This window comes from Myxine glutinosa, chromosome 14 (genome assembly GCF_964187855.1).
Source record: "Myxine glutinosa chromosome 14, kmMyxGlut1.1, whole genome shotgun sequence".
NCBI lineage: Eukaryota > Metazoa > Chordata > Myxini > Myxiniformes > Myxinidae > Myxine > Myxine glutinosa.
In genome coordinates this window covers 27,566,724-27,579,516 of record NC_136274.1, presented here as the reverse complement: position 1 = coordinate 27,579,516, position 12,793 = coordinate 27,566,724, and the positions used below count along the sequence as shown (strand labels likewise).

Sequence of the window (12,793 nt, the reverse complement as noted above, 5' to 3'; positions counted from 1 at the left end):
ATGTCCAAAAAACGATTCAACCAATCAGAGAGCAGCGAGCTATCGCGTGTGCCGAACGTGGCGAACACACTCTGCCTCGGACGGCACATTTGAGAGCGTATTCATTTATTTCACGTTGGCAAACTATGTTGCCGCTATGTTGGCGTTAAACTATGTTTTAAAACTAATTAAAACCATTTCATGTAAATAGAGGGGGGGGGGGGGGGTGTTGTCACTGTACTCGCAAGCCGTTCGCCGTTCGCTTTGGCGTTGCGAATGGCCCAAAACATTTCATGAACCAAACCATTTCATGTAAAGCGTTCGCCGTTCGCTTTGGCGTTGCGAATGAACCAAAACATTTCATGGACCAAACCATTTCATGTAAATAGAGGGGGGGGATATAATTTTAGATATATATATAGTACGGGCATGCCCTAGTATTTATAAACACACACACACACACACACACACACGCACGCACGCACGCACGCACACACACACACAGTAATGATTTAATGAGTAAATGTCATTATCTGAGTAAATGTAATGATTTAAGCAAATGTAATGACATAAGTAAATGCTATCATAGAAGTAAGTGTAATGATTTAATACAAGTAAAATTATGATTAAAGTAAATTTAATTATATGATTATATGCTATTATCTAATATGAATAAATGTTATGATTTAAGTAAATGTAATCATATGAGTAAATCTCATGATATAAGTAAATGTAATGATTTGAGTCAATTAAATAGTTTGGGTAAATTTATTATTTGAGTAAATGCAATGGATACTTTGTGTGGATAGGTTGAGGGAGCGAAGGAGGAGGAAAACAGGTAGACTGAATTTGAGATGGGACTCTTAGTGTGAGGAAGGATATCAATAAGGTGGAGGTGGTTCGAGAGTGAAGAGAGATGGCTGAGGACAGGGGGAAGTGGAGGAGTATTGTCATCAAGGCAGGGCAGAAGATTGGTACAGTTGGACCTTACCCCTTATAAAGGGGAGAGGAGAAGAAGAAGAATGATTTCATATGAGTGTAATGAGTGAATAAAAATTCGATTAAAAAAGGTAATGATTTGAGTAAATGTTGTGATTAGAGTAAATGTTATGATTAGAGTAAATGTTATGATTAGAGTAAATGTTATGATTTGGCTAAATATAATGATTTGAGTAAATGTTATGATTTGGGTAAATATAATTTGATGATTTGAGTTAAGGTTATGATTTGAGTAAATGTTATGATTTGGGTACATATAATGATTTGAGTAAATGTTATGATTTGGGTAAATATAATTTGATGATTTGAGTCAAGGTTATGATTTGAGTAAATGCTATGATTTGGGTACATATAATGATTTGATGATTTGAGTAAAGGTTATGATTTGAGTAAATGTTATGATTGGAGTAAATCTAATTATTTGATGATTTGAGTAAAGGTTATGATTTGAGTAAATGTTATGATTTGGGTCCATATAATGATTTGAGTAAATGTTATGATTTGGGTAAATATAATTTGATGATTTGAGTAAAGGTTATGATTTGAGTAAATGTTATGATTTGGGTACATATAATGATTTGATGATTTGAGTAAAGGTTATGATTTGAGTAAATGTTATGATTTGGGTAAATATAATGATTTGATGATTTGAGTAAAGGTTATGACCTGAGTAAATGTTATGATTTGGGTAAATATAATGATTGGATGATTTGAGTAAAGGTTATGACCTGAGTAAATGTTGTGATTTGGGTAAATATGATTTGAGAAAATGTTATGATTTGAGTAAATGTTATGATTTGGGTAAATAAATGATTTGAAAAAAATGTTATTATTCGGCTAAATATAATGATTTGAGTAAATGTTATGATTTGGGTAAATATAATGATTTGATGATTTGAGTAAATGTTATGATTTGGGTAAATATAATGATTTGAGAAAATGTTATGATTTCAGTAAATGTTATGATTGGAGAAATGTTATGATCTGGGTAAATATAATGATTTGAGAAAATGTTATTATTCAGGTAAATATAATGATTTGAGTAAATGTTTTCATTTGGGTAAATATAATGATTTGAGAAAATGTTATTATTCGGGTAAATATAATGATTTGAGTAAATGTTATGATTTGGGTAAATATAATGATTTGAGAAAATGTTATGATTTCAGTAAATGTTATGATTGGAGAAATGTTATGATCTGGGTAAATATAATGATTTGAGAAAATGTTATTATTCAGGTAAATATAATGATTTGAGTAAATGTTTTCATTTGGGTAAATATAATGATTTGAGAAAATGTTATGATTTCAGTAAATGTTATGATTGGAGAAATGTTATGATTTGGGTAAATATAATGATTTGAGAAAATGTTATTATTCAGGTAAATATAATGATTTGAGTAAATGTTTTCATTTGGGTAAATATAATGATTTAAGAAAATGTTATTATTCGGGTAAATATAATGATTTGAGTAAATGTTATGATTTGGGTAAATATAATGATTTGATGATTTGAGTAAATGTTATGATTTCAGTAAATTCAGTAAATGTTATGATTTCAGTAAATGCAGTAAATGTTATGATTTGGGTAAATATAATGATGAGTAAATGTTATGATTTCAGTAAATTCTGTAAATATTATGATTGGAGTAAATCTAATGATTTGATGATTTGAGTAAAGGTTATGATTTGAGTAAATGTTATGATTTGGGTAAATATAATGATTTGAGTAAAGATTATGATTTGAGTAAATGTTATGATTTTGGTAAATATAATTTGATGATTTGAGTAAAGGTTATGATTTGAGTAAATTTTATGATTTGGGTAAATATGATTTGATGATTTGAGTAAAGGTTATGATTTGAGTAAATGTTATGATTTGGGTAAATATAATGATTTGATGATTTGAGTAAAGGTTATGACCTGAGTAAATGTTATGATTTGGGTAAATAAAATGATTTGATGATTTGAGTAAATGTTATGATTTCAGTAAATTCAGTAAATGTTATGATTTCAGTATATGCATTAAATGTTATGATTTGGGTAAATATAATGATGAGTAAATGTTATGATTTCAGTAAATTCTGTAAATGTTATGATTTGGACAAATATAATGATTTGAGTAAATGTTATGATTTGGACAAATATAATGATTTGAGTAGGGCCTAAATGTTATGATTTCAGTAAATTTAGTAAATGTTATGATTTCAGTAAATTCAGTAAATGTTATGATTTCAGTAAATGCAGTAAATGTTATGATTTGGGTAAATATAATGATGAGTAAATGTTATGATTTCAGTAAATTCAGTAAATGTTATGATTTGGACAAATATAATGATTTGAGTAGGGCCTAAATGTTATGATTTCAGTAAATTTAGTAAATGTTATGATTTTAGTACATGTTATGATTTCAGTAAATGCAGTAAATGTTATGATTCGGGTAAATATAATGATGTGAGTAAATGTAACCCTTTCCATCAGTACACATTAAATGGGTGATCTCAGTGCTCAGGTACACGCATCGTACACCATTTCGCTCTCCCTCTCCTTATTAATATTACACTCTCCCAATGCACAACACAGCCCAATACTAATAGAGAGCAACGCGGCAGACAAATATGGAATGGACGTTTCGTGTCCTCGGCGTCTCGCTTTATACGTAGACACGTCGAACAGTTCCTTTGCTCGTTCGTGCCATTTAATAGGTGTCGGGATCACGATCGCGATCTCCCCCCCGGTCCCGCTCATAGTCCGACCGTCCCGGACATACCACGTACAATGGCGGCTTCACGGGCTCCGTCGCGTAGCGAACCCCGCTCTACCACATTACCACACGCATCCCGTCAACACCTCGCTCTTCACAGGACATTATATAGAGTACTAACGCCACGAGAACACCGCACTAATGTCCATGTCCACGTACCGTGTCCGCACACGTACAATAGCACCCCCTCCCTCCCCCCCCCTCCTCGCTCCGTTCGTCTCTCCCCGCACGTACCACTGTCTGTGTCCGAGTGTTTGTCCCTCAACGTCTTTCCGCTCCCTCTGTCCGTGTTTCTCTTTCTCTTACTCACCTCAGCAGGCTTTGTCTCTCCCTGGCTCTCCTCTCTCTCCCCTTTTGCTCTTCCACCTCCACCCCGCTACCCCCTCCTTTTCCTCCTCTTTCTCTGCGGATTTTCTCTTCTTTTTTTATTTTTATTTTTTTTACTTTCCTTATCTCATTAGTCATTGTCTCTCTCCCTTTGCCTTATTGCCTTCGACTTCTCTAGTTTGTCTGCATTGTCCCGTCGGTGTCCGTTTTACCGTCTATGTACGAGTGTCCGTGCTTCCCACTCGTGTACACGCGGGACAGTCTTACAAAGCCATCATATAACGTTGTTATGATTGCCGTGAATGGGGGTGAATGCAGTTACATGTAGGGATGGGGGTGGGGGCGATCAGGAATGATACCGCGAAGAAGAAGAAGAAGAAGAAGAAGCGTCGATTGTGAAAAGGAAAAAGCTGTTTCGAGGTTTCACAAAACCCGACATAATGGACAAATGTATCGACAAAATAGCACTAAAAATATTGTGAAAATGGGAATTAGATTACTACCCGTTAAATTAATAACTCGACAAACAAATTGATCTGCAGTATTTTTCGGCGTGACAAAAAATCAATAAGACGACGGCGGTTGTGATTGTTTAAAGGATTGCGTTAGAATATATCAATCATATACGAATGCATTTTGTGCTACAATATTTCAAATTTGCTACATTTTTGTTGTCATTTGTGCTACAATGTGCGTTTTACATTTTGCAAGGATTCTGCAGTGCGTACTGGCGCTCACTTTATTGAGGTGTACCATACCGCATCGTAAGCTCAACCTAAACCTATTTGCCGCTGCTGTTTTTGTCGAATCGTACAACGCGACATCTTCGCCTTCGAAAGGTAGTATTTGGTTTAAAATTCTAAATAATTTGAAGGTCAATCAATCGCGCTATGCAGTGTGGATAATATTGCCGCTGAAAGCGTTGTGGGTCCAAAAAAAATAACAACGTTGTCTCAGAGGACAACGGATGTTCCTTTTTGACGTCGGATCAACATAACGTGTTCGGATTTTAAAACTCCCAACGAATGGCGGCTGAAGTGACGTGGAGGCGCGTGCGCGAGAAACTCGCGGACAGGCCGCGGCGGCTCGCGCTGTGCGCGCGACAGGTAGGACCTCTTCTTCACCACTTTAGTTGTCCCGAGAGTGCGTTTGAGGAAGGCGGTACAAAAGGTAGAAAAAGCAGCTCTACGTAGACATACCAAGCACTCGGCTTCCCATTCTTCTCGAACACTTTGAAAATGCGGGAGTTTTGTCTTTAGTTCTGTGGGGAATTCACCCTTTCATTTTGGTGTTGTAAAGAAGATCAAACAAATGGATACGGAACGAGAACAATGCGACTGTGTCACCAATATGCCTCCGCACTCCTACCCTGACAGTTTTGTCTCAATTGGACATGTGGTCGGATGGACTTACGGACGAACAACCCAAAAACATAATGCCTCCGTCGGGGGCGGAGGCATAATAACAGTACGGACTCAGAAAAGACACTGACTGAGCACACTACTGGACTCACACTGACTGAGCACACCACTGCACTCACACTGACTGAGCACACCACTGCACTCACACTGACTGAGCACACCACTGTACTCACACTGACTGAGCACACCACTGCACTCACACTGACTGAGCACACCACTGCACTCACACTGACTGAGCACACCACTGCACTCACACTGACTGAGCACACCACTGTACTCACACTGAGCACACCACTGCACTCACACTGACTGAGCACACCACTGTACTCACACTGAGCACACCACTGCACTCACACTGACTGAGCACACCACTGCACTCACACTGACTGAGCACACCACTGCACTGACACTGACGTTGGCCACCATGATGGAGTAGTTCAGACTTGTGCCAAGCTGTCCTGGTCCAAACATCACACAACCACATTTTATCCCCGTAAGAAAATGTACAAAGAATTTGTTTAACCGTATAAATCAAGCGAAAAAGTATCGCAAATTTTAAAATTTATCTCTTTGAAAATGCAAAATCAAAAAAATGGGAAAAAACCCCCGACATTTGTAGATATTTTAAAAACCCGGCTGGATGGAGATTTAAGGACCGAAAAAGAGGAAGTGTCTGGGAAAAGCCGTACGAATGGTGACCATATAAGGTAAAACGAACTTCTCAACACTTTTGTTTCACTCCTTCAACATGGATGGATGTCCAAACATGTCCGTGTCAGTGTATAGGATATGCCAAACATGTCTGTGTCAGTGTGTAGGATATGCCAAACATCTCTGTGTCAGTGTATAGGATATGCCAAACATGTCTGTGTCAGTGTATAGGATATGCCAAACATGTCCATGTCAGTGTGTAGGATATGCCAAACATGTCCATGTCAGTGTATAGGATATGCCAAACATGTCCATGTCAGTGTGTAGGATATGCCAAACATGTCCATGTCAGTGTATAGGATATGCCAAACATGTCCATGTCAGTGTGTAGGATATGCCAAACATGTCCGTGTCATTGTGTAGGATATGCCAAACATGTACGTTTCAGTGTGTAGGATATGCCAAACATGTACGTTTCAGTGTGGAGGATATGCCAAACATGTACGTGTCAGTGTGTAGGATATGCCAAACATGTACGTGTCAGTGTGTAGGATATGCCAAACATGTACGTTTCAGTGTGTAGGATATGCTAAACATGTACGTGTCAGTGTGTAGGATATGCCAAACATGTACGTGTCAGTGTGTAGGATATGCCAAACATGTACGTTTCAGTGTGTAGGATATGCCAAACATGTACGTTTCAGTGTGTAGGATATGCCAAACATGTACGTTTCAGTGTATAGGATATGCCAAACATGTCCGTGTCAGTGTGTAGGATATGCCAAACATGTACGTTTCAGTGTGTAGGATATGCCAAAAATGTACGTTTCAGTGTATAGGATATGCCAAACATGTCTGTGTCAGTGTATAAGATATGCCAAACATGTCTGTGTCAGTGTATAGGACATGCCAAACATGTCCATGTCAGTGTGTAGGATATGCCAAACATGTCCATGTTAGTGTATAGGATATGCCAAACATGTACGTTTCAGTGTATAGGATATGCCAAACATGTCTGTGTCAGTGTATAGGATATGCCAAACATGTCCGTGTCAGTGTATAGGATATGCCAAACATTTCCATGTCAGTGTGTAGGATATGCCAAACATGTCTGTGTCAGTGTGTAGGATATGCCAAACATGTCTGTGTCAGTGTATAGGATATGCCAAACATGTCTGTGTCAGTGTATAGGATATGCCAAACATGTCTGTGTCAGTGTATAGGATATGCCAAACATGTCTGTGTCAGTGTATAGGATATGCCAAACATGTCCATGTCAGTGTATAGGATATGCCAAACATGTCTGTGTCAGTGTATAGGATATGCCAAACATGTCCATGTCAGTGTGTAGGATATGCCAAACATGTCCGTGTCATTGTGTAGGATATACCAAACATGTCTGTGTCAGTGTATAGGATATGCCAAACATGTCCATGTCAGTGTATAGGATATGCCAAACATGTCTGTGTCAGTGTATAGGATATGCCAAACATGTCTGTGTCAGTGTATAGGATATGCCAAACATTTCCATGTCAGTGTATAGGATATGCCAAACATGTCTGTGTCAGTGTATAGGATATGCCAAACATGTCCATGTCAGTGTGTAGGATATGCCAAACATGTCCGTGTCAGTGTGTAGGATATGCCAAACATGTCTGTGTCAGTGTGTGTCGGATATGCCAAACATGTCTGTGTCAGTGTATAGGATATGCCAAACATGTCCATGTCAGTGTGGAGGATATGCCAAACATGTCTGTGTCAGTGTATAGGATATGCCAAACATGTCCATGTCAGTGTGTAGGATATGCCAAACATGTCTGTGTCAGTGTATACTGTATCGGATATGCCAAACATGTCTGTGTCAGTGTATAGGATATGCCAAGCATGTCTGTGTCAGTGTATCGGATATGCCAAACATGTCTGTGTCAGTGTATAGGATATGCCAAACATGTCCATGTCAGTGTGTAGGATATGCCAAACATGTCCATGTTAGTGTATAGGATATGCCAAACATGTCCATTGTCCATGTCAGTGTGTAGGATATGCCAAACATGTCCATGTCAGTGTATAGGATATTCCAAACATGTCCATGTCAGTGTGTAGGATATGCCAAACATGTCCATGTCAGTGTATAGGATATGCCAAACATGTCTGTGTCAGTGTATAGGCTATGCCAAACATGTCTGTGTCAGTGTATAGGATATGCCAAACATGTCTGTGTCAGTGTATACTGTATAGGATATGCCAAACATGTCCATGTCAGTGTGTATGATATGCCAAACATGTCCGTGTCATTGTGTAGGATATGCCAAACATGTCCCTGTCAGTGTATAGGATATGCCAAACATGTCTGTGTCAGTGTGTACGATATGCCAAACATGTCAGTGTTAGTGTATAGGATATGCCAAACATGTCTGTGTCAGTGTGTAGGATATGCCAAACATGTCCGTGTCAGTGTGTCGGATATGCCAAACATGTCCATGTCAGTGTGTAGGATATGCCAAACATGTCCATGTCAGTGTGTAGGATATGCCAAATATGTCCGTGTCAGTGTGTAGGATATGCCAAACATGTCTGTGTCAGTGTGTACGATATGCCAAATATGTCCGTTTCAGTGTGTAGGATATGCCAAACATGTCCGTGTCAGTGTGTAAGATATGCCAAGCATGTCCATGTCAGTGTGTAGGATATGCCAAACATGTCCGTGTCAATGTGTAGGATATGCCAAACATGTCCGTGTCAGTGTGTAAGATATGCCAAGCATGTCCATGTCAGTGTGTAGGATATGCCAAACATGTCCGTGTCAGTGTGTAGGATATGACAAACATGTCCGTGTCAATGTGTAGGATATGCCAAACATGTCCGTGTCAGTGTGTAAGATATGCCAAGCATGTCCATGTCAGTGTGTAGGATATGCCAAATATGTCCGTTTCAGTGTGTAGGATATGCCAAACATGTCCGTGTCAGTGTGTAAGATATGCCAAGCATGTCCATGTCAGTGTGTAGGATATGCCAAACATGTCCGTGTCAGTGTGTAGGATATGACAAACATGTCCGTGTCAATGTGTAGGATATGCCAAACATGTCCGTGTCAGTGTGTAAGATATGCCAAACATGTCCGTGTCAGTGTGTAGGATATGCCAAACATGTCTGTGTCAGTGTGTGTCGGATATGACAAACATGTCCATGTCAGTGTGTAGGATATGCCAAACATGTCTGTGTCAGTCTATACTCTATAGAATATGCCAAACATGTCTGTGTCAGTGTATCGGATATGCCAAACATGTCTGTGTCAGTGTATAGGATATGCCAAACATGTCCATGTCAGTGTGTAGGATATGCCAAACATGTCCATGTTAGTGTATAGGATATGCCAAACATGTCCATTGTCCATGTCAGTGTGTAGGATATGCCAAACATGTCCATGTCAGTGTATAGGATATTCCAAACATGTCCATGTCAGTGTGTAGGATATGCCAAACATGTCCATGACAGTGTATAGGATATGCCAAACATGTCTGTGTCAGTGTATAGGCTATGCCAAACATGTCTGTGTCAGTGTATAGGATATGCCAAACATGTCCATGTCAGTGTGTATGATATGCCAAACATGTCCGTGTCATTGTGTAGGATATGCCAAACATGTCCCTGTCAGTGTATAGGATATGCCAAACATGTCTGTGTCAGTGTGTACGATATGCCAAACATGTCAGTGTTAGTGTATAGGATATGCCAAACATGTCTGTGTCAGTGTGTAGGATATACCAAACATGTCCGTGTCAGTGTGTCGGATATGCCAAACATGTCCATGTCAGTGTGTAGGATATGCCAAACATGTCCATGTCAGTGTGTAGGATATGCCAAATATGTCCGTGTCAGTGTGTAGGATATGCCAAACATGTCTGTGTCAGTGTGTAGGATATGCCAAACATGTCTGTGTCAGTGTGTAGGATATGCCAAATATGTCCGTTTCAGTGTGTAGGATATGCCAAACATGTCCGTGTCAGTGTGTAAGATATGCCAAGCATGTCCATGTCAGTGTGTAGGATATGCCAAACATGTCCGTGTCAGTGTGTAGGATATGCCAAACATGTCCGTGTCAGTGTGTAAGATATGCCAAGCATGTCCATGTCAGTGTGTAGGATATGCCAAACATGTCCGTGTCAGTGTGTAGGATATGACAAACATGTCCGTGTCAATGTGTAGGATATGCCAAACATGTCCGTGTCAGTGTGTAAGATATGCCAAGCATGTCCATGTCAGTGTGTAGGATATGCCAAATATGTCCGTTTCAGTGTGTAGGATATGCCAAACATGTCCGTGTCAGTGTGTAAGATATGCCAAGCATGTCCATGTCAGTGTGTAGGATATGCCAAACATGTCCGTGTCAGTGTGTAGGATATGACAAACATGTCCGTGTCAATGTGTAGGATATGCCAAACATGTCCGTGTCAGTGTGTAAGATATGCCAAACATGTCCGTGTCAGTGTGTAGGATATGCCAAACATGTCTGTGTCAGTGTGTGTCGGATATGACAAACATGTCCATGTCAGTGTGTAGGATATGCCAAACATGTCTGTGTCAGTCTATACTCTATAGAATATGCCAAACATGTCCGTGTCAGTCAATAGGATATGCCAAACATGTCCGTGTCGGTGTGTAGGATATGCCAAATGTGTCCGTGTCATAGTGTGTAGGACATATCCTACACACTGACACAGACATATCACACACGTCTGTGGCCCCATGTATAGGACATGTTATACATATCCATATCACCACGTGTTGGGCATATTACATACATGTCTGTCTCTTTGTGTAGTACGTCATACACTTATCCGTATCATTTTATGTGGGACATGTCATACATGTGTCCATCTCACTGTGCAGAACGTATCGCAGACATGTCTGCATCCTAGTGTGTAGGACATGCTTGTGGCCCCATATGTAGGACAGGTCATTCACATGTCCGTGTCACGGACATATCACACATACGCGTCACTCCATGTACAACATCCTATCCCTGTACGTGCCCCCACCCCATGCACAGGGTACTGAGTACGCACGCTGCGTGTGGCGAGAGCACGAGGCAGGAAGGCTTCAGCTTGGGGTGTGCGCGAAAGAGTTTTGGGAGTTGCGGCGTTGTCTGCAGCATGGGGTGAGAGTGGAATTAACTCTGTTTGATTACACACAATAAACTGTGCATGTGTGGCAATAACAACACTGACACTCAATGAATGTTACACACACACACACACACACACACACACACACACACTAATTAGGACATCAATCGACAACAGACAAGCGGTTCAGGTGGGAACACCGAACATGTAAACACCACCTACAAGAAGAGAATGCACCATCATGAAGCAAATGCAAGTTCAATGGTTTTCCCAGTAATTTCAGTGGAGGCAGGCACATCGCGCCCGTAATTGGCTGAAGCTCTTGTGACGTCACCATTTGGGCAAGGCATTTGTTAACGTGTTTAAAAAAAAAATCTTTTCTCATGTTGTCTGCTGGCCATCTTTGCTTTTCCCATCCGACCCATTGCAGGGATCGAGACCAGGTTAATGAGGAGACTTTCCGGGCCTGGATCAATTCGATATTGAGGGCCTTTAACGTCAGGCCTTTCCATTCGTGGTGGATATTTATTTAGTTACCAATCACTCAATACATACATTGTGTTTGAATTGGATGAAAACGGTTTATTGCACAATTTTAAATATCATTTTATCTTCCTTTCACGTTTTTGTTTCCTCCGTCTCTTTTTGCCCCATAATGAATGATGAACAAAAGGAAATGGTTTCAGGGATGGTGATAAAACAATTTTGTTGAAGTTCCGGTTTGTTTCCTTGTATTCACTGAAAAAAGGCGTAACTTTCACTTTGTGGTGAACGAGCTAGGTCGAAGATGGTCCACTGCAACAGGTACCCTGTTTTCGTACGGCCTCTGTCGCTCTGCTTCATTGGCTTGGCCTTGACGGTGTCTGAATACACATCCCACAAAGACTATGATGAAGGGCACCTGTGGCCGAAACATTGGATTCTGAGCCCTTTCCTTTTTCACCAAAGGATTTTTGGTCTTGTTTGTGCCCCCCTCACCCCGCTCACCTCCCCGTCCCACCGAAGAGGTTGTCACAACATACGAGGAGACGTGTCAGACCTATTCTGATTAGAGGACTTCCACCATTCTGCCTCCATATTGGCCAGCGTTTTATCAGCTTCTTGACTGTATTAACTGAGGCTGCTCCGGCCTTGCCATTCGGCATTTTCAATTGAATCTGCTGTGTCATCTCAGCATCCATTAAAACGGGAATTAAAATCTGAAAACATTGGCATTCTGAGTTAGATACCTCGGATGTTGCTGTACAACGGGAAGTAGGAAATCAAAACAACAAATAACTCATTGCTGTGATTATAAACACAATTACTGTACAAGTAGTCATTCCAGGCTTCAATTCGACGAGATAAGTATCCTTTGGATGAGAGTCATATCAACCTGGTGCACCTACGGACATGAGACACGGGAAGGCAGACGCAGACACGAGACACATGAAGTGACCACCTTTATTTCCACAACCTGCAGCAACCCCTCGCCACGTGGAAGCCACAACATCACCATCGCAATCCGTCACATCTCTTTACACCAA

The 12,793-nt window shown here is 40.2% G+C and overlaps 1 protein-coding gene and 1 long non-coding RNA gene across 3 annotated transcripts in view; one reads left to right on the top strand and one right to left on the bottom strand.

The window, feature by feature from the left end:
- The window catches only part of LOC137439528 (PR domain zinc finger protein 10), a 111,290-nt gene extending 107,135 nt beyond the window's left edge, over positions 1-4,155 (bottom strand). For both annotated transcript variants that reach the window (XM_068135358.2, XM_068135360.2), the window contains exon 1: positions 4,053-4,155. The gene's annotated coding sequence lies outside the window, so the exon portion shown is untranslated. The remainder of the gene's footprint in view (positions 1-4,052) is intronic.
- An 814-nt stretch (positions 4,156-4,969) lies between these two features.
- Positions 4,970-11,983, top strand: LOC137439527 (uncharacterized). Its single transcript, XR_010986948.2, has 3 exons — positions 4,970-5,175; positions 11,192-11,299; positions 11,698-11,983. It is a non-coding gene; the product is annotated as an uncharacterized LOC137439527 (long non-coding RNA).
- Positions 11,984-12,793: the final 810 nt, after the last annotated feature.